Here is a 27393-nt window from a genome sequence, read left to right as displayed (position 1 = left end):
AATATGGTGAATGCGCGCAACTGCCACTTGCGAACGTTACCATGCTAATACGTTAGGCCTAGAAATTTGGAACAGTCACAACATGAAGCAAGCGGAGGTTGATTTTACACAGTGACGAATATACGTCGGCTCACATTTACATTTCATTTGATTCAGTTTAGCTAACAGCAGGAAAGAAACCGCCCTGCATTAATTGCAACGTCGCTGAGTGTGGACTTGATACTTGATAGCCCTACGTTGAAGCCTAACCAAATTTTGCAACACAGTCGCAAATAAAACAATGAAGTCATCGTTTCTATCTAACCATTCAATTAAATACGAATGTCTCTTCGCTCATATTTACATTTTCTTACTTCTAAACGCTGCTCACAGCTATTCAAGGTCACGTGCAATAAGAGGCCTTAAATCACTGGGCACAATACTAGATGAAGCGGATTAACGCAGGCAAAATAAAAGCAAACTATTCCAAGTTTTCTTACCTTCAGCGCTGCCGAAGACCAGTTGCACAATCTCAGCGTCGAAATCGTGCATCGCTCTGTGGTGGACGAGGTTATGAAAAGTTGCAACGCGGTGACCGCATTTGTCACACTTCATGTGGCTTTTTGAGCTTGTCCGCTCTTTGTGGTGCACGTTTCTCTCGTGTTTAAGCATGTCTTTTCGGTGCGAAAACACCTTGTCGCAGTCAGAGCAGCGCCGACGATCCTCATCGGTGGGAGCAGCACTCGACGAACCCGCCATGCCGAAGAAAAATAAACAAGCCGCAAACGTCGGAGGTCAAAACAACGCGTCTTTCCCCAGTAAAAAAAAAAAAAAATGACGTCACATCCGCTTGTAAACCAACCAATCAGCGTGTTTAGAATCGACCAATCAGGGTTCCGTGCCTGCTGTCCCGATATGCTTGTTTGCAGAGTGCCAGGTAGCCCAGCTGCAGCCGGTCTTCAGGTGTGTGAGCTTTGGGCTGTTAGGGAAGAGGCCGCCAAAGGTATCCTGGACAAGAGCCTGGTGCTTGCAGAAGTCTCCCTGGCTTCCTGCCCAACACCTCCAGGTGCCAAGGTCAGCCTGCACTTTCTACAGTGTCTCCTTGACGGAGGAGCTAGGCACACTGTAGGTGTCGTCTTCGAGCTGCGTGATGTCTCGAGCGCTAGCACTACCAAGTTTTTCCATCAGGTGCTCATAGCACAGCCTGTGAGACTCCTGGTCGTTGGCATGGTGAAGGCGCCTTTTTTCATAGTCCTCCCATTAAACTACAATGTACTTTGTCAACGTGACGGCATTGTATGCCTTTGTGCGGCAGAGAACATCTTTTAAAATCCACATCGATGGCTCCGAATAATTGTTTGTGTTGTGGCCTCGAGTAATCAGCCGAGCTCATGCATAACAACCCACTCCTCGTGGCAGCCAAGAAACTTTTTTGACCCGTTTCATGTACTCCAGGTGAGGAAGGGTGCAGAGGTTTTTGATTGCAGCTTCCAGCTGCTCCTGATCCGTAGCATAAAGGATCTGAAATGTGAATGTGAAAAGCGCATTGAGTGCCTCAGGCTAAATAAGGCTAGATCGTGCTGGGAACCTCACATACTGCAGTATATTAATTGTTTCCACGCCACAGACTTGCCTGCTTCCCCAAGCGCATTTTAAGAATGTTTGGCACATCATGCCAAAAGATTCCGAGTCACCAGATCCAACGCGTCAGTAGATCCAACGAGTCATTACATCCATTTGTGGATCTACTGACTCGGTGGATCTATTGACGCGTTGGATCTAGTGACTCGGTTGGATCTACTGACCCGTTGGATCTAATGACGCGTTGGATCTAATGACTCGGATGGATGTACTGACCCTTTGGATCTTACGACTCGTTGGATCTAGTGACTCGGTGGGGTGGGAGGGAGAGGAGGGTAGTTAGGGGAGAAACCTTCCCCCACCGCCTACCATTCCGGCTTTACAAAATGAACAAAAGGGCGCCCCTCAGCTTACTGCTTGGGGCGCGGCTATGCTTTCTAGCGCTGCACACCTTTATTTCCGCTTTGTCGACAGCTCGTGGTGAGTTCGTGCTGCACACAAAGAAGGCTTTCAAAGGAAAGGGGCAAAGACGTTTGAGATTGACCACGATGATATTATGTGCACAGGTTCTCCGAAAACCTTACTTTGGAGATGGGTGGTGAGGGGGGGGGGGGTGCCTTACTGCTAATTATAGTTTGCCGTGGCGGTTGCTAGGAAGACCGGTACAGGAAAAAGGTTTATTTCCTGGTTTTTGTCGGTTCTGTGCCCAATAGAAGTAAATGAAACATCGTAAAAAAGCAACGCAAGGAAGGAAACACGGACCCGGAGCTGTGCCTGGCCTTTTTCTCGGGTTGCTTTTTTCATTGCATCATTGCTTTTATTATGATGTTTTAACACGTCGACGCCACACAGGTGATGAGGCGCGCCGTAGTGGAGGGCTCTGGATTAGTTTTGACCACCTAGGGATCTTTAGCGTGCGCCGAAATCTCGAACATAAGGGCGTTTTCGCTTTCCACCTCCATCAGAAAACCGGCCGCTGCGGTCGGGGATCGAACGTGTCCATTTCTTTGCTAAATTATTTATTTACTTATTTTATACTGCAAACCTCACTTCAGGGTATACAGGTAGGAGTATAAAACGAGAAACCAATATGCTATAAGACGAAGAACATTAGGATTCGTGCTGCTGGTAATACAATCCTAGCGAATGCTCAAACTCTAACAATCAAACTAGTAACACCGTACTCCGGTAGCCTATTCCGCACTTAAGAAAAAAAGATCTTTAAACCCGTCTAGACGAGCCAGATAAGGCCTTATCGGTTCGTTATAACTTAACGGAGCACCTCGTTTGGTGGCCGGTTGTTCATACGCGTCTTCGTTTATTTTAGTTTATCCCCTAATATATAATTTCAAACTTTTTTCAGTCTCTTCTTGTGTCAGTTGACTTGCAGCAGTTCCAGATCATATGATTTTAAGATATTTCTGACAGATACTATCCCGACGTATAGTCGCACTGGTATTGTTTATTTTTTTCATAATCTTTTGCTCAGTCAATGCTGATGAGGACTCCGCATGGAAGAGGCATATATTATTTGACAATACTGCAGGCCATAAATTTGGCCCCACCAGGAGAGGGTACAACGCTAAATGCACGACACTATTCACATGAAGGTTGCACATTGACCAGAATGAATAAATGTTTGTCCCGAAAATTTAAAAAGGCAAATGTTTTTCTACCTCGGTGATGAAATTAGAAAAAAGAAATAATTGTGCAGGGAGTGAATTCCAATCTTCAATTGTTTGAGGGAAGAAATTGTACTTATAGCTATTAATGTTTGCCAAGATGGGAGCGAATGAATGTTGGTGATTGTGAAGAGTCCTCCTTGTTTTTAGAGGTTCTACATAATCGGGTAGGTTTAGTTTAATTTTTCCTGAGAAACAGCTGTGTAAGAATTAATGCAATGCGACTAATCTTTCGGCGAGTTTCCAAGGTCTGAAATTGATTATCATGCATTAACTGGGTAGGAGTGATTTGAACCTATTTGAACCCTTTTGTACTTCCCAAATATAAATCGCACGGCCTTGCGGTTGACTCTTTCTAGTTGAATCTTATCTTTTTTCGTATGCGGGTCCCATATTACCGCTGCATATTTTAATTTACTTCTTACAAAAGTGTTATAAGCTAAAATCTTAACTGTCCGGGGCGCTTCTGAGTTTTCTTATGAGAAAATAAAGCTTACGCATTGCGGACGCACAGGTTTTCGAGATATGGGCTGACCATTTTAAATCGCTTGTGAAGGTGGCGCCAAAGTATTTGTGTTCTTTGACCTCAGAAATAATACAATCTTGAATTTTATAAAAATATGAGCTCGGTAACTTTTTCCTGGTTATGCGCATCAGTACAGTTTTCCCCTGTTCAGTTCCATGCCCCATTTCTCACACCACCTGTCAATAGCAGAAACAGCACCTCGTAGTGAACTATGATCATCTGGAGATAAAACCTGTTTAAAAACAACACAATCATCCACGAACAACCGCCATGAAACGTCAGCCGGAATACCAGAATTCACGTAAATTAAAAATAACAGCGGTCCGAGTACGCTTCCTTGCGGAACTCCAGAAGAAACACCACATACATTTGAAATACGATTACTAACATCAACGTACTGTTTTCTATTCATAAGATAAACTTGTACCCATTGTACCCATCGCATACTTTAAAAAAGGGCATACAAGTTTCTCGCATGCAAGTAATTTAATATTTTCGGGCATGTTGTCGTTTTTTTAGGAAAGTAGAACAGCTTTTATAGGCCTCCGCCTCCACCGCATCCTCAATCTGAGTGTGCCGCCCAAAATCATATTTAACGCCATGTGCTTTATTAATGCTGTGTTGAGTCAAGGCGTGGCGGGAATGGAACAAGGTAAGAAGCGAATTTATTTGCGCGGCACCCACGGCAGGCGTTCGATGTTTGGCTGCACGAGGGGCGAGCCTCGATTTCTTTAGTTTCATTTCGCTGGGCATATATTTTTTTCGCCCCCTACTACACGCTTTGTTTGCATTTATCCGAACCATACCGTATTGGCTCGAGCTTGCACAATCGCACCTAAAAAAGGCCAGAACATCTGCCGTTGTGGTTTAGCGGTTACATCTTAGCTTTTTGCTACATAAAGCAGTGGGTCGAGTGCGGCTCATTGCCATCCTTTATTTTTCTTTTGCGTTTTCATACACAGCTTAGGTTAGTTTTCGCTGTTCTTTTTTTTTCTCGTAGTGAAGTTGTGTTCGATTCGTTAACCTTACGTTACCATAATGGAAGGCGAAGTAGTGCCAGACTACAGTGCCTAGTATATTCTAGGCACTACAGCCAGACGGACCATTTTTCATCAAAATACCGCCGGTGGGCGTCGCTTTAGTGAAGGGCTTATAATACCGCGGGGCGGCATATAGCCACAGCCTCGACTTCATTGAAACGATTTCTCGTGTAATTATTAATTGAGAATAGTTCCTCGATCACGTTTTATTCTCTTTACGTTTTTTTTTAATATCTCCGATTGGCTTGTAAAAAAAAAAATTTATTGGTGCCACAGTAAAGTCTGCATTCAGGCTTCAGACGTGGCCTACGTCGTCTTCTTGACCCCAACCGCGTCCGAAGCCCCGCTAGCCGTTCCCGGCCCGCCGGGCTCCTGATCGATTCCTCTGAAGCGGGGGTCCCAAACACGCGGTGCGCGGACGTTTTGATTCGAACCTATTTAATCAAACCTATTCATTACAGATGTCCTTGTTCGCAATTATGCGTTATTTTTTGCCCAGTGGATGGTTATGCGGCATCGGCAAAAACATATGTTTATTCGTTGAATCTTTTCTGGAATCTTTGAACCTTCCGGAAGCTTCGCTTTAAAAACGCGGAAAGCCAAAACAAACTACTTCAGTAGCGATGCGCACAGTTTGTACCAAAATACGGAAGCTTCGCATAAAAACTGAGCATCAGTCCTGCTCAGCTGATTGGACAGTGGAGCTGTTAGACACCAATGAAAATGATGTTACGAAATGAAATACAAAAGCGCTTTGAATTGCAATTTAACAATATAGTTGACTCCTATTGATACGAACTCCATGGGGACCGTAAAAAGCTTGGAACCAACACAACTTTGAAATAAACTGAATACCGCTGTGGTAGCTCTGTGGTTAAGGCGTTGTGCTGTTGTCCAAGGACGAGGGTTCGATTCCCGGCCGCGACGGCCGCTTTTCGGATGGAGGCGTAAAGCGAAAACGCCCGTGTGTTCGAGATTTCGGCGCACATTAAAAATTTCCAGGTGGTTCAACTTAATCCGAAGCCCTCCACTGCAGCGTGCCGCGTCGCCTGTGTAGCTTCGGCGCGTTAAACCTCATAATCAATCAATCAATTAAACATAGCACAAAGACGGCATTGCCATAACTACGCTAAACTTCTTTATTTTTTATGTTGGTCACAGCCTTGTCTTTCCTCGCCAATTCAAGCGCACGACATGGTTTGTCCTGAGTGTCAAGACTCATCGTTAAATTTGAAGCCTGAAGCGTCCAAGCACGTAAACTGCTTACATGGAGTTGTGTGCAACAAAAAACGTGGAAAGTACGTAGAGATGCGTTCGCTGGCGCGAGTTTCAACTGAAATGGCTGCGCGTGGCCTCAGTTGCGATGGCGCCGACATAACACAGTTCACGGTGCTGTTTTGGCGCCGAAAAAAATCGAATTTCATCGAGAAATGACGGCCCCCTATATGTTTTTTACTCAAAATGTCTCCCAATTAACCGACTTGCTTGGTTTTGGCTTCAAATTATCGGGTAATTTTTTCACCTAATTGCACGTATATTTGCCGGGACCAGATCATCACTTCAAGTTAACCGAAAATTCTAATTAAGCCACTTTTAATTATCGAGAGTCGGTTCAATCTTGTTTGCGAGCGCATTGACCGGACGTAGTCCGAACGAGCGCAAGGAACACGACACTATTGTTATTTTCGACTTAAGCTGTTTTTCAGTTCAATGTAGTAATCAAATCTGAAACTGCTGCAGTTTTATTCCAACAGGTGAACATGACGCTGCCTGTTTTACGTTGTTTTCGAGACGCTAATGGAATGTCCTAGGAGCAGCTGCTTCATGTTCTTTGTATTAAAACTGCGCCTGGTAATTACCCGTGATATAGTCTATAAAACTCCCCGCGAGTAGTCAGAGTTAGTTTTATGTTTCTGGGTTCGATAAAATGGCGCTCGATAAAACGGCGTTCGATAAACTGTCCGGATCCCGTTTCGGGGTCTCTTCAGCAAAACAAAAGTTACAGCCATTTTCTGCAACCATTCTTATCCCGTACATGTCCAAATGTTTACAACAAACGACAATTCCTCGACTTCAACCATTTCACTGTGGATTACCTAATTACGACAAGTAAATGAATCAGTAATAAAATACCTGTCAAGCCGCACTATAGTTTTTCCCGGGATGTCTACGCTACAGCAGCTTCCTGAGAAGTTGGGGCTTTGTCGCAAAGCGTATTCTGCTGAACGATCCTGCTGACATAGCACGGTAAAGTAGAAATGCACACGAGCGAGCGACTTCGAGCTGCGCTGTAAAATAAATAACTTTATTGCCACCTACTCGGGAAAAAATTGGGTATAACAAATGGTTGAATAAAGCAAGACCAGGTGACGCTTTCCGGCTTACCGCAGTTCTTCCAGATGTGATTACTGTGAAGTTATTGAGCGCAGTGCAATGAAATTTTGCGCAGCCTATATTGGGGACAAAAGCTTGCTTTTTGCGCAGTTTCAAGTTTATAACTTTGTTCTACCAGGCTTCATGGCCATTAAAATATCCCTTATAGGTGTCTGAACAGTAATTTTTGATATTTAATGACACGCAAACTATTCGGAGTTTCATATCCAGGTCCACTTCTTGTTCAGTGAGAAATATCACTTTTCTCTTGCGGATTAACTAAGCTCCTGCCCAGTTATATTTTTGAGCAGGAAAGCTGGGGGTGAATCAATTATAAATGAGTTATTGTTCGTTGATCTTCCGTCTTGCACGCCAACTGGAGGTTGGGGTGACTTTGCGCGCCAAACTCGTTGCCAAAGTAAATGAGGGCCAGGAAGACGAAGTTTGAAGTAAAATAACGAGATTTACGTATGCTTATTTACATTTGTGAAAGATGGTAAAAGAGGGGAAATCATCCGGATTGACGACACGGGAACAAACCCGTTCGGCGAAGTAGATTGGGCTGCCCACCCTACACAAAAATACTGAAATATTCGTCCACTCGCGGGGAAGTATTTTCACCTACACCCTTGCGTATCCCATCCCTCCGGGTGTAGGCCCGTTCATCACATGGCGTTTCGTCATAGGCCGGTTCGTAATAGGCCGTTTGGTCACATAGGATCATTCGTCATAGGACATTTTGTCACTTAGGGAAGTTCGTCACAGGAACGGTATAACAAAATTTGCGGTGTGTTTTTAGACGTAAGTGGTGATAAGGCATCACTCATTATCTTTCGTACATCTTGCATAATGGTTGCTGGGTGAAAAAGTGTAATTGTAACTAATTTGTACGTGTTGTTCTCACAAATTACGTGATTCCCGCAATGGACCTTTTTCCAGTACCGGTCCCTTTACCGGCCGCCACGGCGAAGTAAAAATGGCAGTAAGGCACACCCCCAAGAAATTTTGGCTTTCGGAGAACTCGTGCACAAAATACCCTGGTCCTGCTGCCGCTCCCGCACTGACCCGTCACCCGCACCTTTCACATGAATGTTACGGTAGCAGGCGAACGTTCTCGTGACTAATCTGGCGTGTTCGAAGCGCCCCCCCCCCCTTTTTTTTTTTCATTTTCGTAACCCCCTCAATGGCAGCCATGTGCTGGAGCATGGTCAGTCTCAAGCTCAAGCGTCTTCGCCCCTTTTCTTAAAAAGCCATTATTGTATGCACCTAGGAACCCACCACGAGGAGTCCAAAGAGAAAAAAAAAAAGAAAACGTGCAGATTATAGCCGCTCCCTAAGCAGCCGGCCGAAAACACAGAAAAGGGGGGCCCGCGTTCTTCGTTGTAGCCCGTCTTCCAAGAACTTTATTACGCTACGTCCCCGCCTCACTTTTCTGTCTAGGGTTGTGAACTCCTGTCGATAGTTGAGTGTAAGTGAGTAAAAAACATTTTATTGAGGCCGTGAAGTGGGAAGTTATCAACACACGCCACCCTACATGCCCACTCTGGGTTGCATTCTTTGCTGAACTTTCCCAGAAGGTACGGGCCGCAAAGAGAGAAAAAAAAGAAAACCTGTGCCTCACTTGCCGAGAGAAATTCGGGGAGGGACAAGTCGCTGACCCTTGGGGAGAACGGCCATCGGGATCCAGAATCCAAAATTTGCTATACAACAACAAAAACAACAACAAAAAAAGAAAATAGAATAACACCCTTGTTTTGGCGGCATTTTTATAAGGGATTTTCGGTGCATCAACATACCATTACACGCAAATACCATTACACCATTACACGCAATGAATTAGATTTTTTCATGTTCATTTTTAATAATTATAAGGGCACTCAATTTCTTCGAAACGATTTGTAATTGTGTATTAAAGATGGCTCCGCTATCATGTTGTATTGATTTGAACCCCAAGAAAGACGGGCAGAGCAGGTTTTCTCGTTGGATGTAAAGTCTCGTTGGATCTAGTGACTCGGTTGGATCTAGTGACGCTTTGGATCTATTGACGCGTTGGATCTAGTGACTCGGTTGGATCTAGTGACGCGTTGGATCTATTGACGCGTTGGATCTAGTGACACGGTTGGATCTCTTGACCCGTTGGATCTTCTGACTCGGGCATCACGTGACCTAGTGGATCTCCTGACTCGTTGGATCTAATGACCTGTTGGATGTAGTGACCATAAGCGCATGCCAAAACCGGGTAATTTCAAATGTGCCCTCTTAAAGCAATTTCTTCCATACGTAAGCATAATTTCAGGTGTAACGGCATCATAGGGAGTTACGAAGCCCCAAACTTTTATAAAAGAACAAGCTTGCTTGGTGTTTTTGGTTTGCCCTGTAGAGAAAACTACCACGGCTCCAGTTGTAATAACTTTTACTTTACATTGACCTTTCTTTTCCCAGGTGATTTTAGTGTAATGTATGATAGGAATGTTTTAACTAGTAGCGCTTTTAAATGGCGAGCCTGCTTTACCTTAAATGCTGCCATCACTTTGCATCGCACATCCTTTTGCACATTGTTAGCTGCGGTCATTAACCAGCGCCACTCTGCTTGCAGGACATAAAAATGGCACAGGAGCTGTTGCTCAGGCGGCCACACCTCCCTTAGAGCCTCCTTCTCCGCCCTGGAGTTGTCTGTCATAAAAACAAAGCTTGCAGTAACGAACACCCACCAATGTGTCCTTGGATATTTCTTTTTATTGACATGCAAGGAGTACTGTGTAAGTGGAAATACCAATTGGCCGGCACAATGTGTTGCAATTCCTGCTTTGCTATTTCCTATATGGGCCCCGCACGGGGCACCTTGAGTAATCTTGGTGACGGTACTGGCGATACCGCGGACCCCGAGCCCCCCAACATAAGCTGTGTCCTACCGTGGTGATGTGTTTTGAAGGTGAAGGGTAGAAACCTCTAACGGTGGCCGTCGGAGCCCAGGTCAAGCTCCGGCGGATGGGCTCCCTGTCTGTTTACCAGGCAGGGAGCTCCGGGACCTCCTCAGCTATCAGGGTAACGTTGTGGAAGAAAGTACCCCCGTCTCCCTGCTTTTCAATGTATCATATGGCATTTTCTAAACCCCCCACCAGACGTGATCGGCCCCCGAAAAGGGGCCGCACCGAAGTTTCTTTTCCTCCTTTGCAATCGATCTCTCCCCCAAAGCCTGATAATTTCTCGCGGTTTCTGATCATGGAATCTGTTGACAAGACAAACCCCATCACTTCCCAATCTGTGTTTCTAATCTCCAAGTTTCTTGAAAGCCTTATCGGAAAGTCGTATAAGGCTAAGAAACTCACAACGGGAGAAGTTTTGATAGAAGTAGAAAGCAAGCAACAATCCTCTAACCTCCTCAAGCAAACGCGCATGGTAGATGTTGACATCAAGATCACGCCCCATCGCAGCCTCAATAGCTGCCAGGGCGTGATCTCTGATCGGGATCTAATGAATGAGACTGAAGCAGACCTGCTCGAGGGCCTCCGAGAGCAGGGCGTGACAGCAGTGAGGCGAATCACCATACGCCGAAATGATGAAATAATTCCAACCAAGCACATAATCTTGACACTTGACCGCTCTAACCTTCCTGAGTCGGTCAACGCAGGCTTCTTGAGATGTCCAATCCGACCCTACGTGCCGAACCCGCGCCGCTGTTTCAAGTGCCAGCGGTTTGGGCACGGCACAACGTCTTGTCGTGGTAAATTGACGTGCGCAAAATGTGCAGCACATGATCATGAAACTGACAATTGTAAATCCGAGAACTTCACCTGTGCCAACTGCCAGGGACCACACGCTGCCTATTCTAGGAGCTGTGGAAAGTTCAAAGAAAAACTGATCATTGCCTTGAAAGTCAACGAAAACATCACCTTCCCAGAGGCACGGAAGAGGTTCGCCTCCTTCCCTCTGGGCAGGTACGCCGACGCAGCTCGCCGGGGGGCGGAGCGGCGTCTTGTTTCGGCGGGGACCCAGTACCTAGAGTCGGACTTGGTCCCGCCCCCGCCCCCCCCTGGGTTGCCTCTGGTAGCCCAACCCGCCACCACGCCGCTTGCTCAGGCAGCAGCGGTTGTGGTGGCAACCTCTTCTGTCGGGGCCGGTGCCGCTCCCGTCCGTGCCTCCCCATCGTCCAGTGCGTTGGAGTGTGCCATGGACACCACGAGCCCCGCATCGGCTCCCACCGCCACCGCACCGCCCGTGCCACTTCTGGTGCCTCCGACACCACCGGCGGTGACGGGTCAAACGAAGGGCCCCCGAAGGGGGGCCAAGTCCGGGGGGCCCGGTTCCACGGGCGCACCCAGGACATCGGACGACGAGATGGACATCGTGCCGTTCTTGCCTGCAACGCAGCGCAAGGAGCGGCCTCCGACGTCCAAGCCTACAGATAGGCCGCCCAAAAAGCCCAATCCAAGAGTCACAGCCCCGAAAGACGACACATAAACATACACTCCAGTAGCTCTCACACTAAATAATGGGAAGAGAAAATATTGTTCAATGGAACTGCAGAGGCCTTCTGAATAATCTTGACGACGTGTATGAGATTCTGCATACCAATCAGCCAAGTGTAATGTGTGTTCAGGAAACACATTTGAATTCTAAACAATCAAATTTCTTGAATAGTTACCTGGTATACAGGAAAGACAGGGATGGCTGCACACACTCTTCTGGCGGTGTGGCCATAATCGTCCGGAAATCCTTAGCATGCCACCCTGTCACCTTGAACACTATCCTTGAGGCTGTAGCAATACGCTTAATAATATTTAATAGGTTGATAACGGTATGCTCCATATACATTCCTCCTGATGTTACACTTTTGAGTTCTGTCTTCGAGGCGCTGGTTGACCAGCTGCCCGAACCATACATTCTAACAGGCGACCTTAATGCTCACAATTCTCTTTGGGGCTCTTCTCGTACGGATGCCCGAGGTCGCCTGATAGAGAGGTTTCTTACATCCTCTGGAGCATGCCTTTTCAACAATAAACAGCCTACATACCATAACATAGGTCACAACACATACTCATGTCTTGACTTGGCTATTGGCTCCGCAGTTCTCTTTCCTCTTCTCGAGTGGGGTGTGGGCACGGACCCATATGGCAGTGACCATTTCCCCACTTCATTAACGTATATAGGTAAAGGCCCGAGCAGTCCATCTTCCCATAATAGGTTCAATGAAGCACGAGCTAACTGGAACACATTTACAGAGACATCCAAACTACAGGTCGGGGGTGGGCGTCCGGCTCCCGAACTGCGGCAGCACCAGTTCGCGGCATCCAGCGGGAAGACTACCGATGAAGTTTGCCACACGTTTCACAAACGGCGTGTTAAGCGTGACCTGGCGGGGTTCGTTCCTGAACAGCAGCAGCTTCCCCACGTCCGTCAGCCGCCAAGACTTTGCATGTATCTGTATGCTGAGGGAGGGTCTCAGGTTCAGGACTGTGCCGAGGGCAGTTGCAAACTTGGCTGACATGTCGTCAACGTGCAGCGAGAGGTGTGCGATCTTCGAACAGTCTACAGACACACCACTGCACGTTGACGACGCCACGAATGCAGCACTTGCCACGAACCTTAACACCACGGCACAGTCCTGACGGGTCTCGCTCCAACGCTCCAGTACTTCGGCCAGTGCCGGGGTCAGCGCGTCGTCAAACACGGTGACCTCGAGGGCCGTCAGAAGAAACTCCGGCTGCGCGATGGCGGACGACTGGCCGATGCATTCTAACAGCTCCTCGAAGTCGTCGATGCCTTCTTCTTCGCCTACAAGGTTTCGACGACGCGCTGCTACGGGGTCCATGCGCGCGTTTAGATCGTTGACCAACGTTGCTGTTGGGCCGACGCGCTGCACAGCCCACCAGCCGCACGCCCACTTCCTCAACACGGGCTGCGCACCCACCGCGAAACCGCAGTCACTGCCAAAGTCGGCGTCGTCGTCGTCGTCGCTGCCGCTCTCCTGAGATGACGCTGCTGCTGCTGCGGCGGAAGAAGTGGGGGCAGGGAGCGGTGGCCGGCGGGATGATTGTGGCATGCCCCGCTGCAGTTCACGCACTTTTTCCTCCACGGTCACTTGAACTCGCTGCCACACATCTGGATAGTGGGACTCCATTTCCTCGATATTGGAAATCATGTCCTGAGCCCATTGAAGGCGAAATTTCGACAGCAGAAACCCCATTATGTTCTGCGCAGGTGCGGGTGCCGGGCTGGTGTATACGCTCCTCGCAACTAGCACAGGTGGCATCGGTGACTGGGGCTGGGGCGGTGGGGTGCTGGCGGCGGCAGGCTGCTGCGTTGGTGAGTCGTCCGGTGGCTGCAGCAGGCTGCTGCTCCTGCTGCTTGCTCCGCCGGCTGCTGCACAGAAACAAAGAATACAAAGTTGTTTTCATTCGAAAACAAAGCATAGGCAAACCAGCAGGTATGGTTAACAAAAGGCAAAACGAACTCGTTTACATCGAAAAAGCATGTAAGCCAAACAGTTCACATTCGAAAAAGTACATGTAACTAACCGTGCTGCTGCTGCTGCGTTGGTGATGTTGGTGGCTGCTGCTGCTGGCTGCCGTTTGCTGCATCGCCGGCTGCTGCACAGAATTGTTTTCATTCGCAAAACAAAGCATAGGCAAAGCAGGTAAAACGAGCTGCGCTTGGTTAACAAAACTCGTATACATCGAAAAAGCATGTAAGCCAAACAGTTCACATTGGAAAAAAGTACATGTAACTAACCGTGCTGCTGCTGCTGCGTTGGTGAGTCGTCCGGTGGCTGCTGCTGCTGGCTGCTGCTGCTGCTTGCTCCGCCGGCTGCTGTACAAAGAATACAAAGTTGTTTTCATTCGAAAACAAAGCATAGGCAAACCAGCAGGTATGGTTAACAAAAGGCAAAACGAACTCGTTTACATCGAAAAAGCATGTAAGCCAAACAGTTCACATTCGGTACCCCACGTCGAGTAACCTCCTCTTGTTCAAACGGGCCAAGGCGTTAGGGAACGTGTGCGCCGTGAGGCAAAACGAGAGAGTTGGCGTACATTCATAACATCAATTAACTCCTACACAGACACACGGAAAGTATGGACACGAATACGGAAACTCAAGGGACATCAAACACACAGCCTGCCTCTGGTCAGTACAACAGGGGACACACTCGAAGACCAGGCTGACACACTCGCACAACACTTCCAACACGTTTCTAGTTCAGCACACTACACAAACACCTTCATGAAACACAAACTCGTGGCCGAAAAGAAACCTTTACATGACAATGACAGGTCAGCCACCTCTTATAACTCCGAATTCACGCTTCATGAGCTGAGGGGTGCTCTGAGCACGTGTAAACCCTCAGCTCCAGGCCCAGACAACATTACAAATACAATGATACAGAACTTGCACACAGACACTCTTGTAACACTTCTTCACCTTTTCAACAAGATATGGCTTTCGGGGCACATTCCAAAGTCTTGGAGGGATGCCATAGTTGTAGCATTCTTGAAAGAAGGGAAGGACCCTTCTTCTCCCGCTAGCTATCGACCCATTGCCCTGACCAGCTGCCTGTGCAAGCTTCTCGAGAAAATGATAAACCGGAGGCTCGTGTACTTTTTGGAGTATAACGGCCTTCTCGAGAGCTGCCAGGCAGGCTTCAGGGCGGGGCGATCCACGAATGATCAACTTGTGGCACTAGAGTCGTATATTAAGGATGCCTTCGTGCATAAACAGTTCTGTTTAACTGTCTTCTTAGACCTTGAAAAGGCATACGACACCGCTTGGCGTTATGGGATCCTTAGGGACCTCAAGTCATTCGGTCTATCGGGTAACATGTTAAACACTCTTGTTAGTTACTTGTCAGACAGAACGTTTCGAGTAAGAGTTGGATGTGCACTCTCAAACGTTTACGTGCAAGAAAATGGCGTGCCACAGGGTGGCGTGTTGAGCTGCACTCTCTTCATAGTAAAAATGAACTCTCTTGGTAAGGCACTGCCACCTACAATCTCTTATTCCATGTATGTAGATGACGTGCAGATATCCTATAAATCATGCAATATGTCAATCTGCGAACGTCAAGTCCAGCTTGGTGTAAAGAAACTTGCCGGCTGGGCAGACAAGAATGGTTTTAAATTAAATCCTGTAAAAAGCTCCTGCGTTGTGTTCTCCAGGAAGCGCGGGGTCCATATGGACCCAGACATTACTCTTAATGGCGTGTCGCTTCCTGTGAACAAGGAGCACAAGTTCTTAGGTGTTGTGTTTGACCATAAACTCACATTCATTCCACACATCAAGAAACTTAAACATAAATGTCTTAAAACAATAAATATACTTAAGGTTCTCTCCCATCAATCTTATGGTTCCGACAAAGAACTCCTACTACGGCTCTATACTGCTTTGGTTGGGTCTCGTTTAGACTATGGCAGTGTGGTATATGGGTCGGCGACTAAAACAGCGTTGCGAATGCTTGACCCAGTGCTACACTTGGGGCTTCGTCTCGCCTCGGGTGCTTTTCGCACTAGCCCTGTCGAGAGTCTGTATGTCGAGTGTGATAAGTGGAGCCTTGAGAACCAACGAACGTACATGGACTTGCTATATGCTTTTAAAATTTCATCACTGAATAATCATCCTTTTTATCCTGTCTTTAACGATACATCAACATCTCTGCTCTTTGCAAATCGCCCATCCGTTCCTCTGCCCTTTTCACTTAGAGTGAGAGAGCGAGCCTCGGATCTAAGTGCTTCGTTTTTAGATGTGTACAGGTCATCCTTTTCTAACAGTTTACCGCCTTGGCAAGTTCGCCCGGTGTCGTGCGACCTTTCTTTTATGAGACTTGACAAAAATCGTGTACCACGAGCTGCAATACTGCAGCACTTTCTGTCTTTGCAGTTTAAATACACATGTGCAGAATTTTATAGTGACGCTTCTAAATCCTCCAGTATGGTGTCGTGCGCTGCTCATGGTCCTAATTTCAATGCAGCCAGAACCATGAGCATGCACACATCAATTTTTTCAGCAGAAGCGTATGGAATTTTACTGATTGTACGACACATCCTTGAAAATCACATTCCCAATTCCATCATATATACAGATTCTTTGAGTGTTGTTCGCGCACCCCCCAGAAACCACATACACCCCCCAGAAACCACATAGTTAATCTTGTATTCTGCACTATCATGTCCGTGTATGCACAAAAGCATGAGCTGGTCCTCTGCTGGGTCCCAGGACACGCAGGGATCTCTGGGAACGAGTTGGCAGACGAGAGGGCCGGTGCGGCTGCACTCAGGAACACTGTGGACATTACAACGGTACCCTACACAGACCTCAAGCCACACATAAGACAACACCTGCGCAGAACATGGCAAACACACTGGGACGAACAGACAGACAACAAACTACATGTAATAAAGCCACACTTGGGACGGTACACAACTGACTCACACAACAGACACACGGAAGTCGCCTTGGCAAGGCTACGGATAGGGCACACCCATGCGACGCACTCGTATCTGCTGACGGGATCTCCTAGACCCCAGTGCGGCAGGTGCGGAGAGGCCCTATCCGTAGTGCACATACTAATCACATGCAAGGCACTTCACACAACACGACACAAACACTTCAGAGAACTCTACAGACAACATCTCCCCCTACATCCATCGTTTTTCCTAGGTGATGATGCCATTGTTTCCGTGAAACGTGTGTTTGAGTATTTGTCCGATGTCAAGTTTTTAAACCTCATTTCCTATCACGCATCATGAAATCTCGCCCTATACACCAGCCATGCTCATTGTCGTGTTGTGGTTTTACTTTTGTTTTTGCTGATTTTACTTAGTGTTTAAGGTTTCACCCCTATCATCGACTATTGTTTTGGCGCTCTTTGCCCCAGTTGGCCTTGCGCCATAAACATCCAATGATCATCATCATCGGCTCACCTTCGACGGAGGCGGTGGTGAACAAGATGGCGACACGGCATGGCAGGTGCGTTCGGTGCGCTGGTGACCACCTCCCTTCACTTTGCCAGTTCGCAGAAGTGAAGTGCTTTGCATGTGGAAAAACTGGGCACATTGCTCAGGCGTGCCGATGGGGGATGACAGCGGAAGGACGGAAGCAGCAGCTGGCGTCGAGCACAGGTTCTGCGCCAGCCCACGGCCCAAGGGAGTCGGCGAAAGGGTAGGCGGCGCGGCGTGCGGCAGCAGCTTCGGGTTCATCAGCGGCTAGGCTTCACGTCGTGGCTGAAGACCCGCAGATTTTCGACATGTGGCACGCGGGCACAGTGCAGCCGTCGGTGCCACCATACATGCTGACTGTCGAAGTCTGCGGGCGCCCCATCTCTATGGAGCTGGACACGGGCCAGTGTGTCGGTCATGGCCGGGAAAGCCTTCAGACGCACCTTTCCTCGCGTTTCCATCGAGGCGTCATGCTGCGCAGCTACTCGGGACAGCTCGCCCAAGTCGAGGGTCAAGCCCAGGTCAGCGTCCGCCTTTGCGACAGGGAGGCCACCCTGCCCCTGTACTTGACCAAGGGGTCGTCACCGACGCTGCTGGGCCGGAACTGGATCCAGGCTTTGGGCGTGCGGCTGCCAGAGTACCAGGAAGCAGTGCAGGTGGTGGAAGACGTCCCGAGCCTCCTGACCAAGTTCGAGGCCCTGTTCCAGCCCGGGGTGGGCACATTCACCGGCAGGGTGGCAAGCATTCATGTGCCAGAGGGAGCCCAGCCCCGATTTTTCAAGCCGCGCCAGCTGCTGTTCGCTTTGAAGGACGGGGTCACCCAGGAGCTGCAACGGCTGCGGCGAGACGAGATCCTGGTGCCCGTCAAATCTTCCGAGTGGTCTGCTCCCATCGTGCCAGTCCTGAAGCAAGATGGCAGTGTAAGGATCTGCGGGGACTTCAAGGTCACCATCAACCCCGTCGCTACGGTCGAGAAGTACGCACTGTCCCGTATTGAAGATCTCTGGTCGGCGCTGTCCGGGGGACAGAAGTTCACCAAGCTCGACCTCAGAGATGCGTACCAGCAGCTGGTGCTCCAGGAGTCGTCCCGGAGGTATGTCACCATATCGACAACATTGGGACTCTTCCAGTACACGCGCCTACCATTCGGCGTGTCCTCAGCTCCTGCCATTTTCCAGAGGGAGATGGACAACCTGTTCAGGGGCATGAGGCATGTGGCGGTGTACTTGGACGACATCCTGGTGACCGGTACCGACGACGAGGACCACCTGCAGAACCTACACAACGTCCTGGCACGATCGCAGGATGCCGGGCTGAGGCTCAAGCTGGAGGAGTGTGTTTTCGTGGGCGCTAGCGTTGAGTACCTGGGCTACGACATTTCACAGGCAGGCCTAGCCCCGGCACCCCGCAAGGTTGAGGCTGTACTCAAGGCGCCCAACCCCCAGAACAAGAAAGAGCTGCAGAGCTACCTTGGCTTGATCAATTTCTACACGAGCTTCCTGCCGAACCTGTCGTCGCATCTGCAGCCGCTGCATCTTCTGCTTCGTGATGGACAGCGGTGGGCCTGCAGTAAGGAGCAGGACTTGGCCTTCCAGCGCAGCAAGGAGCTCATCACCAGGGCCCCGGTGCTGGTGCACTTCGATCCGGCCAAGCCTGCCATCCTAATTCTAGATGTGTCCCCTTACGGCGTGGGAGCTGTCCTGGCCCACCGGGAGAATGGCGAGGAACGCCCTGTGTCGTTTGCGTCCCGTCGGCTCCATGCTGCAGAACAGTGGTACAGCCAGCTGGTCAAGGAAGTCCTGGCCCTCATGTTCGGGGTCGAGTGCTTCCACCAGTACCTGTGGGGCCGAAAGTTCGAGGCGGTCACGGACCACAAGCCGCTGCTGGGACTGCTGGGGCCTGACAAGGCGTTCCCAGTGCGGGCATCGCCTCGAGTGGCGCGCTGGGCCTTGAGGCTTGCAGCCTACAGCTACCACCTCGTCTATCGTCCGGGAAAGGACCTGGCACCTGCTGATGCCCTGAGCCGACTGCCCCTGCTGGAGGTGCCTGCTGCTGTTCCTGAACCTGCCGAAGTGTTCATGCTGGAGCACGCTTACCCGGAGGTGCTGTAGATCGGCAGTGTCGCAGGCGACCAGCCGGGACCCAGTCCTGTCGCAGGTGGTCAAGGTGGGTCCCGAGGGGAGGAGTTCGCTGATCGAACGTTCAGCCACAAGGCCGCCGAGCTGATCCTACAGCAGGGCTGCCTGCTGTGGGCTTCCAGGGTGGTGATTTTACAGAGCCTGCGGTCCTTCATCCGGACGTACAGCCACAAGGCCGCCGAGCTGATCCTGCAGCCAGGCTGCCTGCTGTGGGGTTCCAGGGTGGTGATTCCTCAGAGCCTGTGGTCCAGGGTCCTGCAGTTGTGCACGCTTCAGTGGGCATAGCAACACTTCCGTACACAGATATGAAGCCACACATCAGACACCAACTTCACAACACGTGGCAAACACACTGGAGTGAACAGACAGATAACAAGTTACATGTAATAAAACCTCACTTGGGACCATACGCTACTGACTCACATAATAGACACATTGAAGTTACCTTAGCTAGGTTGCGGATAGGCCACACTCACGTAACACACTCACACCTGCTCACTAGCTCTCCAAGACCTGGGTGTAGCAGGTGTGGGGAGGGCCTATCCGTAATCCACATCCTAATCACATGCAAGGCACTCGACACAAGACACAGACACTTCAAGGAACTATACAGACAACACATTCCGCTACACCCTTCGTTGTTTTTGGGGGATAATGCCATGGTCTCTGTGCAACGCGTTTTTAAATATTTGTCTGATGTAAACTTTTTAAACCTCATTTCCTATCATGCGTGATCAAAACTGGCCCTATACACCAGCCATCACCATTGTCGTTAATTGATTTTAGTGTTATTCTGGCTTTAGTAGCCACTATTTTCTTCTAAATACTTTTGTTTGGCGCTCTTTGCCCCAGCTGGCCTTGCGCCAAAAAACTCCAACCATCATCAGTTGTGCACGCGGGTCATCCAGGCGTGGAGAACCAAGATGGTGGCGCGGTCCCACCTTTGGTGGCGTGGCCTTTACCAGGACATTGCTCGCATGGTGCAGAGCTGCCAGACCTGCCAGGAGAACCAGCGAGCCTCGCGCCATGTGGAGAATCACCCGCTGGCCATTCCCGGAGAGACCCTGGTCCCGCCTGCACGTGGATTTCGGAAGGCCCTTCAAGGGCCACTACTTCCTGCTGGTGGTGGACGCCTTCTCCAAGTGGGTGGAGGTACTGCCAGTCACCACTCCCGCGGCAGGAACAACCATTGCGGCGTTGCGGCAAGTCTTCGCAGCCCTGGGGTTGCCGGACGTCGTCATGTCCGACAACGGTCCCGCTTTCGCCAGTGAAGAGTACTTGGCCTGGCTGACGAAGAACGGAATCCGTCGGATGATGGTTCCGCCGTACCACCCTGCGTCGAATGGTGCTGCCGAGCGGGTGGTGCAAACAGTGAAGGACAAGCTCAAGAAGAGCAAGGCTGGGGATTTTCGGACGCAGGTTGCCTGAGTCCTGTTCCAGTACCGGACCACACCCCATGACGTCACGAGCCGTGCCCCCTGCGAGCTCCTGTTGAGCCGGATGGTGAAGAAACCGTTAGACGTGTTGCACCCCAACCTCCTGTCCGCAGCGCTCCTGAAGCAGCTCAAGCAGAAGCTGGCGGCTGACCGAGGTTGCCGTCCTGGGCCCTTGCCGTAGTCTGGGGCTCCGGTCTTCGCCAGGAACTTCCGGCCTGGTCCACCCTGGTCTGCCGGGCACGTGGTCTCTCCTGCCAGTGCGTCGTCGCTGCTCGTCCGCATGTCGGACGGGACCACGTGGCACCGGCATGCTGACCATGTGAGGCCTCGCATGGCAACCTCAGCTGCCCCTTCAGGAAGCCAGCAGGCAGGGGAGCCAACTACACCGACTGCTGCCAGCACAGCACCAGGGGTTGGTGTTACTCGTGCCACTGTGGCGCCACGTACAAGTCGTGTGTCATCTGCAAGGCTGACAGCTGATGCGAGAGTGACACAGGCGGCACCCAATGCTGCCACAACTGCTTCGACACCTGTGCTCAGGCGGAGTGAGAGACTGCGGAGACCGCCGGATCGCTACTCGCCAGGGTGACAGGTGGAGTTTTTGTGTTTGTGTGGACAAACAAACTTGGGGGTGAGGGGTGTGACAAGTGTGTGCCGCCCCGCATCCCTGATATTCTTTGGCCGCTAAGTTCAGTGGCCCCACCAGGCTCGGTGTGCAACATTGTGGGTGGCCGGGCAGTAAACACCACCCAGTACGGCTGCTCGCGGTCAGTCACTGTCGCCACCAGCACGCTGCATGTCGTCTTGGCTGGTGGGTACCCCTGCCCTGCCAGGTTCACGTACGCGGGGCTAAATCATGACAACCCCTGGCTTGAACCTTCAAGACGTGCTAAGGTACATATCCACAATTAAAACCTATTCACTTCACCTGGCAAGAATACAGCAAGTGAAATTTACAACTCTAAAAAGTGGGATATGTATAGAAATGAGCAGATTTGGAGACAGAACTGCAGATTTTCCATCAAATATAAGCACTCTATGAGGATATTACAAATTCCATGCATCCAGGACTGGAAGCATTATTGGATTACACACAAGGATGTTTTTTTTGCATCTTTAACTTTGGAAGCTAATTGTTATGCTACTTTTATGCATGTGGACATGTGGAAATTGGGGCCTCGCACATCCAGTAGTGAAGTACATTAAATGGGCAGAATACATACATACAAGGAGATGCGAAAGGACAACAAAGTTCTTCCTAAACAGCCGCCAGCACTGAACACCCTAAACAAAGTTCTTCCTAAACAGCCGCCAGCACTGAACACCCTAAAACGATTGAAACATCAAAAAAGTGGCTCCCAAAACCAAAGTAGTAACTTGCAACTCTGTCACAATGTCCTCAAACAAAAGTGGAAAAAAAATTCAATCGTATTACGAGGTTGCTCCGATATGACCAACACTGCTGGGGCATGTGGAAAACCATCAGAGTCTGATTCCATGGACGTCATCCACCCAGCGTCCTGGCCTCACTTGGCGCTGCTGTCTGTGCAATTCCCCCCCGAAAGGTCGGTAGTAAATTAGGCCATTTACAGTTTTTTCCGTCCTTGCTCGTATGAACCTAGTTAATGTAAGATAAAAGTGCTTATCAGTACTTGTGCAGACCACAAGCGCATGCTTTAGACTTACTAAACAGCTTGGTGTTAACAACCTACCTGGCTGGGCTGATAGCAACGGTTTTAAATTTAATCCAGGGAAGTGCACTTGTGTCCTGTTTTCCAAGAGGCGTGGCATTCGGCCGGATCCAGACATTCAACTCCACGGTGTCTCTATCCCGGTCAAAAAGGAACACAAGTTTTTAGGTATAATCTTTGACGGAAAGCTCACATTTATACCACAGATAAAAGACTAAAACATAAATGCTTAAAAACACTGACTATCCTGAAGGTTCTCTCTCGCGTTTCTTTTGGTGCTGACAAACAACTTCTTTTACGTGTTTTTAACAGCTTTAATAGGTTCACGATTGGACTATGGTAGCGTTGTCTATGGGTCAGCCACTAAAACGTATATTCAAAATGTTCAACTGCACAATCCCATGGGAAATGCTGCCACACATTGATCAGCTGTTAACAGTCTCATGTGGCCTGACCAACCTGTGTGCGCCAATACTTGCTGATTACAAATTTCTCTGACTTCACTAAGACTTCTAAATGTGGCATAAATGAAAAAAAAAGCTTTTTTTGTGTGCTGTTTTCTTAAACTCTTTTATACTTGTAGGCTCCTGCAGTCCTGTGCTGTGTGTCCAGATTTCTACGCATGTTAAGGATTGTACCCGTCTCTCCTAAAAGCTGTTTGTTTTTTGTCGTCATAGCATTGTTTATTTTCATCATAATTCTTATGTGTAGTTTTACCTGGTACCCAAATGTGTTTTTACTATCAGTTTATTTTCTGCGTTCAAGTAGTAATCTTGCCTGACCAACATACACATTTCTCTGAAGTTTTCAACAATTCAAAACTGCTTGCATATTGCAAGTTGACATGTTGCGTCATACAACGTGAAAAATAACATGGATTTTGAAACTTTCTGTACACCCGCCATGGTGGCTCAGTGGCTACGGCGTTGTGCTGCTGAGAACAAGAATGCGGGGAAAGCAGAAACGCCCGTGTTCGAGATTTCGGCGCACTCTAAAGATCCCCAGGTGGTCAACATTAACCCGTAACCCTCCACTACACCGTGCCTTATTGCCTATGTAGCATCAGTGTGTTACACAGCATAATCAATCAATCAAACTTTCCCAAAGTACAGTATTTCCAGGTTTGCTGCCCATGTGTGCTTTGCATTTTCTTTAAGTGTGAATCAAACAATGTCTTAGAAACCTTGAAAACTGTTTTTTATTGCACTCTTCTGTAATATTTTGTACGATAAACAAGTCATGTGCTTAAAGCTTACACACGGCATGACATTCCGGCTATTTCGACCAGTTTTGGAAGAATCTTTTTAAAATAAAACTACTGCAACTTTGAAACAAGGCTGTGGATGTGCTCAGGGTCTCTCTTCACTTCAATGACCAGACCTTGCACTGGAGAGAAAACTACAAAATCACACATGTTCATACAGAGCAGAAGCATGCCAAGCAGTTCGTGGGAGTAATAGCTGTGTTCACGTTTCAGAACATAGTTCTGCCTGTCTTGAACAATGTAAGAAAGCTTCTTACCTTCTACTAGGTTAGCAATGCCAGCGTCTTTACCTAGCTCGGTGTATTTCACCTCAATCAGGACCTTCCTCCCATCCCGTGAGCTTATGCCATCGGGGCTGTACCCCATCCATGGCACAAGCCCAAGTCTACTGACTTTAGTTTGGCGCAGAAGCTCATATTCCTCCAAGGTGACGATCGTTAAGTTTGCCATAGTCTGTAGCACTGTTTCCTCTAAATGTGGCTTTACAGTGCAGTCTTTCCAGTTTTGCCACCCACGTGTGCTTTGCATTTTCTTTAAATGTGAACAATATGCTACCTGTAATGCTTTTTTTTCTTTCGCTATGCCAGAGTGTTCACCCTTGTACTACTGTTGACAAACAAATCCGCCTATCTTTTTCATGGCTTAGGCACACACTGCTTTTCTAAAAGGCCTTCTCAGCTGGGCTTGCATACCAAGGGAAAACTTTTTCAGTTTAATTTTTGACTCTCCTGCGTTGCTAGACAAAAAACTGAAAAGTGTACTTCTGGAGCATGGGATTGACTCGTTCAGGTGCGAATACGGAGTCCATTACTTTCGTAACATTTGCATCATGAAGTACCAAAATTGGCTTCCTTGTACGCCTTTTGTGTTTTGCGAGTGCGGAATCCGGTGCCACTTCCAGTAATTGCTTCCTCATGTCATCCTGGATCTCCTGGCGGATTACCTTGTCTTGATGTTTGTCAACATGGCAGAATGCTTCCACTGGCCGTGGTTCATACAGAACCTTTGGCCCCACTGCTGCTGCATACCGTGCAGGAAATGGTGTCCAAGCTGTCGGCACTTGACCTGGGTACGAAGACAAATAAAAACATAAATGCAAAGACTGCATGTGCGTGAGTATGCAATGAATGCAATGCCTTAATGTTACTTAACGGCTGTGAAACAAAGGCCAATCAAGGAGATGCTTTGTTACAGTCTGGCTTGGTGGTAGCTGGTTCGCTTTCCTGGCTGTTGAAATTGTATTTCATTTGGAGGTGCAAAATAAATGTGGGAGTGTCTGACCTTGCTTCCATTCGGAGCACACCGAATTGGCCAGCTGTCACAGCAGCATACAATGACCGGTTTTGCTTTTTTTAAGCATTGCAGATTTTTCTTGCAGAATGTGAACACAGCCAAGTACGGCAAGATGTTTTTTTTCAGTTATTTTATGTTTACACTGCTGGAAAAACTAACAACATTTATGAAAATGATTGTGCACCAAATCCCCGCACGGGGCACATTGAGTATTCATGGAGACGGTGAGCAGCGACACCGCGCACCCCGAGCTCCCAACATTAGCCGTGTCCAACCGTGGCGAGGTGTCTAAAGGTGAAGGGTAGAAGCCGTAAACGGTGGTCGTCGAAGCCTTGGTCAAGCTCCGGCCGATGGGCTCCCTGCCTGTCTACCAGGCAGGGAGCTCCGGGACTTCTTTGACTACAAGGGTAAGGTCAAAGGAGAAAGTACTCTCATCTACCTGCTTTTTCCTATGCCATGGATAATTCAAAACCCCCTCCAGACGTGATCGGCCCCCGAAAAGGGGCCACACCGAAGTTTCCTTTCCATCCCTTCCAACAATCCACATTCCGAAACCTGACAACTATCCCCGTGTTTTGGTCCTTGAATCAGTAGATAAATCGAAACCTGTCTCCTCCCACTCTGTATTCCTCGTCTCCAAGTTCCTTGAAGGAATCATTAGCAAATCCTTCCAGGCAAAAGAACTACGAACAGGCGAAGTACTAGTTGAAGCAAAAACTCAGCAGCAATCCGGAATCCTCCTGAAACAAACCCGCATGGCAGATCTGGAGATCAGGGTCACCCCCCACCGAAGCCGCAACAGCTCTCGGGGTGTGATCTCTGAGGCAGATCTCATTTCCGAAATGATGCCGGCCTCTTGGAAGCCTTAAAGGATGGGGGCGTCACGGCTGTAAAGCGCATATCCATACGCCGCGATGACAAACAAAAAAAAAAAAAAACTATCCTGACATTCGGTAGATCCACCCTTCCAGAATCTATAAATGCTGGGTTTGCAAAGTCCGCCCGTACATCCCGAACTCACGGCGCTGTTTCAAGTGCCAACGGTTCGGGTATGGCACAAACTCTTGCCATGGCCGACTTACCTGCGCCAAGTGCGGTCAACATGACCATCCCTCAGAAAATTGTGAACGCGAAACCTCTCCCAACTGCCAGGGACCCCATGCAGCGTACTCGCGAAAATGTGAAAAGTTCAAGCAGGAAAAGCAGATAATTAATGTCAAAATAACGGAAAACATCACCTTCCCACAGGCGCGGAAGAGGTTCGCCTCTTTTTCTCTGGGGAGGTACGCCGACGCAGCTCGCCGGGAGGCGGAGCGGTGTCTTGTTTCGGTGGGAACCCAGTACCGTGAGTCGGAGTCCCGCCGACGCCCCCCCTGGGTTGCCTCCGGCAGCTCAACCCACCACCGCGCCGCTTGCTCAGGCAGCAGCGGCTGTGGTGGCATCCACGTCCGTCGGGGATGCTGGACCCCCTTTTTCCTCCTCTCCAGCTGCCCAAAGCACACGCGAGGGCCCGGAGGAGATGGAGACGGAGGAAACCACAGCAGTTCCCACCTCCGCCGCACCGCCTGTGCCACCCGGGGCGCTCCTGACGCCCTCGGCGGTCGCGGCCAAAACGAAGGGCACCGCAAAGGGTGCCATGTCCGGGGGGTCGGGTACGCCAGGTACCCCTTCCAAATCAGATGATTAGGTGGATGTGGGACCCTTCCTGTCCGCTTTGCAGCGGAAGGAGCGGGTCCCTCCATCTAAACCTCCACAGCAGGTAAAGGAACCCCGTCCGAGTCCAAGCCCCGAAAGACCCTACATAGTCACACTCCAGTAGCTCTAATACATCATAATGGGAAGAGAAAATATTGTTCAATGGAACTGCAGAGGCCTTCTGAATAATCTTGACGACGTGTATGAGATTCTGCATACCAATCAGCCAAGTGTAATGTGTGTTCAGGAAACACATTTGAATTTTAAACACAAATTTCTTGAATAGTTACCTCGTATACAGGAAAGACAGGGATGGCTGCACGCACTCTTCTGGCGGTGTGGCCATAATCGTCCGGAAATCCTTAGCATGCCACCCTGTCACTTTAAACACTATCTTTGAGGCTGTAGCAATACGCTTAATAATATTTAATAGGTTGATAACAGTATGCTTCATATACATTCCTCCTGATGTTACACTTTTGAGCTCTGACATCGAGGCGCTGGTTGACCAGCTGCCAGAACCATACATTCTAACAGGCGACCTTAATGCTCACAATTCTCTTTGGGGCTCTTCTCGTACGGATGCCCGGGGTCGCCTGATAGAGAGGTTTCTTACGTCCTCTGGAGCATGCCTTTTCAACAATAAAAAGCCTACATATAACAAGGACACAAAACATACTCATGTCTTGACTTGGCTATTGGCTCCGCAGTTCTCTTTCCTCTTCTCGAGTGGGGTATGGGAACTGACCCATATGGCAGTGACCAC

Source organism: Haemaphysalis longicornis, unplaced genomic scaffold (assembly GCF_048455015.1).
Source record: "Haemaphysalis longicornis isolate Haplotype H1 unplaced genomic scaffold, Haemaphysalis longicornis Haplotype H1 scaffold_7, whole genome shotgun sequence".
Lineage (NCBI taxonomy): Eukaryota > Metazoa > Arthropoda > Arachnida > Ixodida > Ixodidae > Haemaphysalis > Haemaphysalis longicornis.
Note: the sequence above shows the minus strand (reverse complement) of the source record.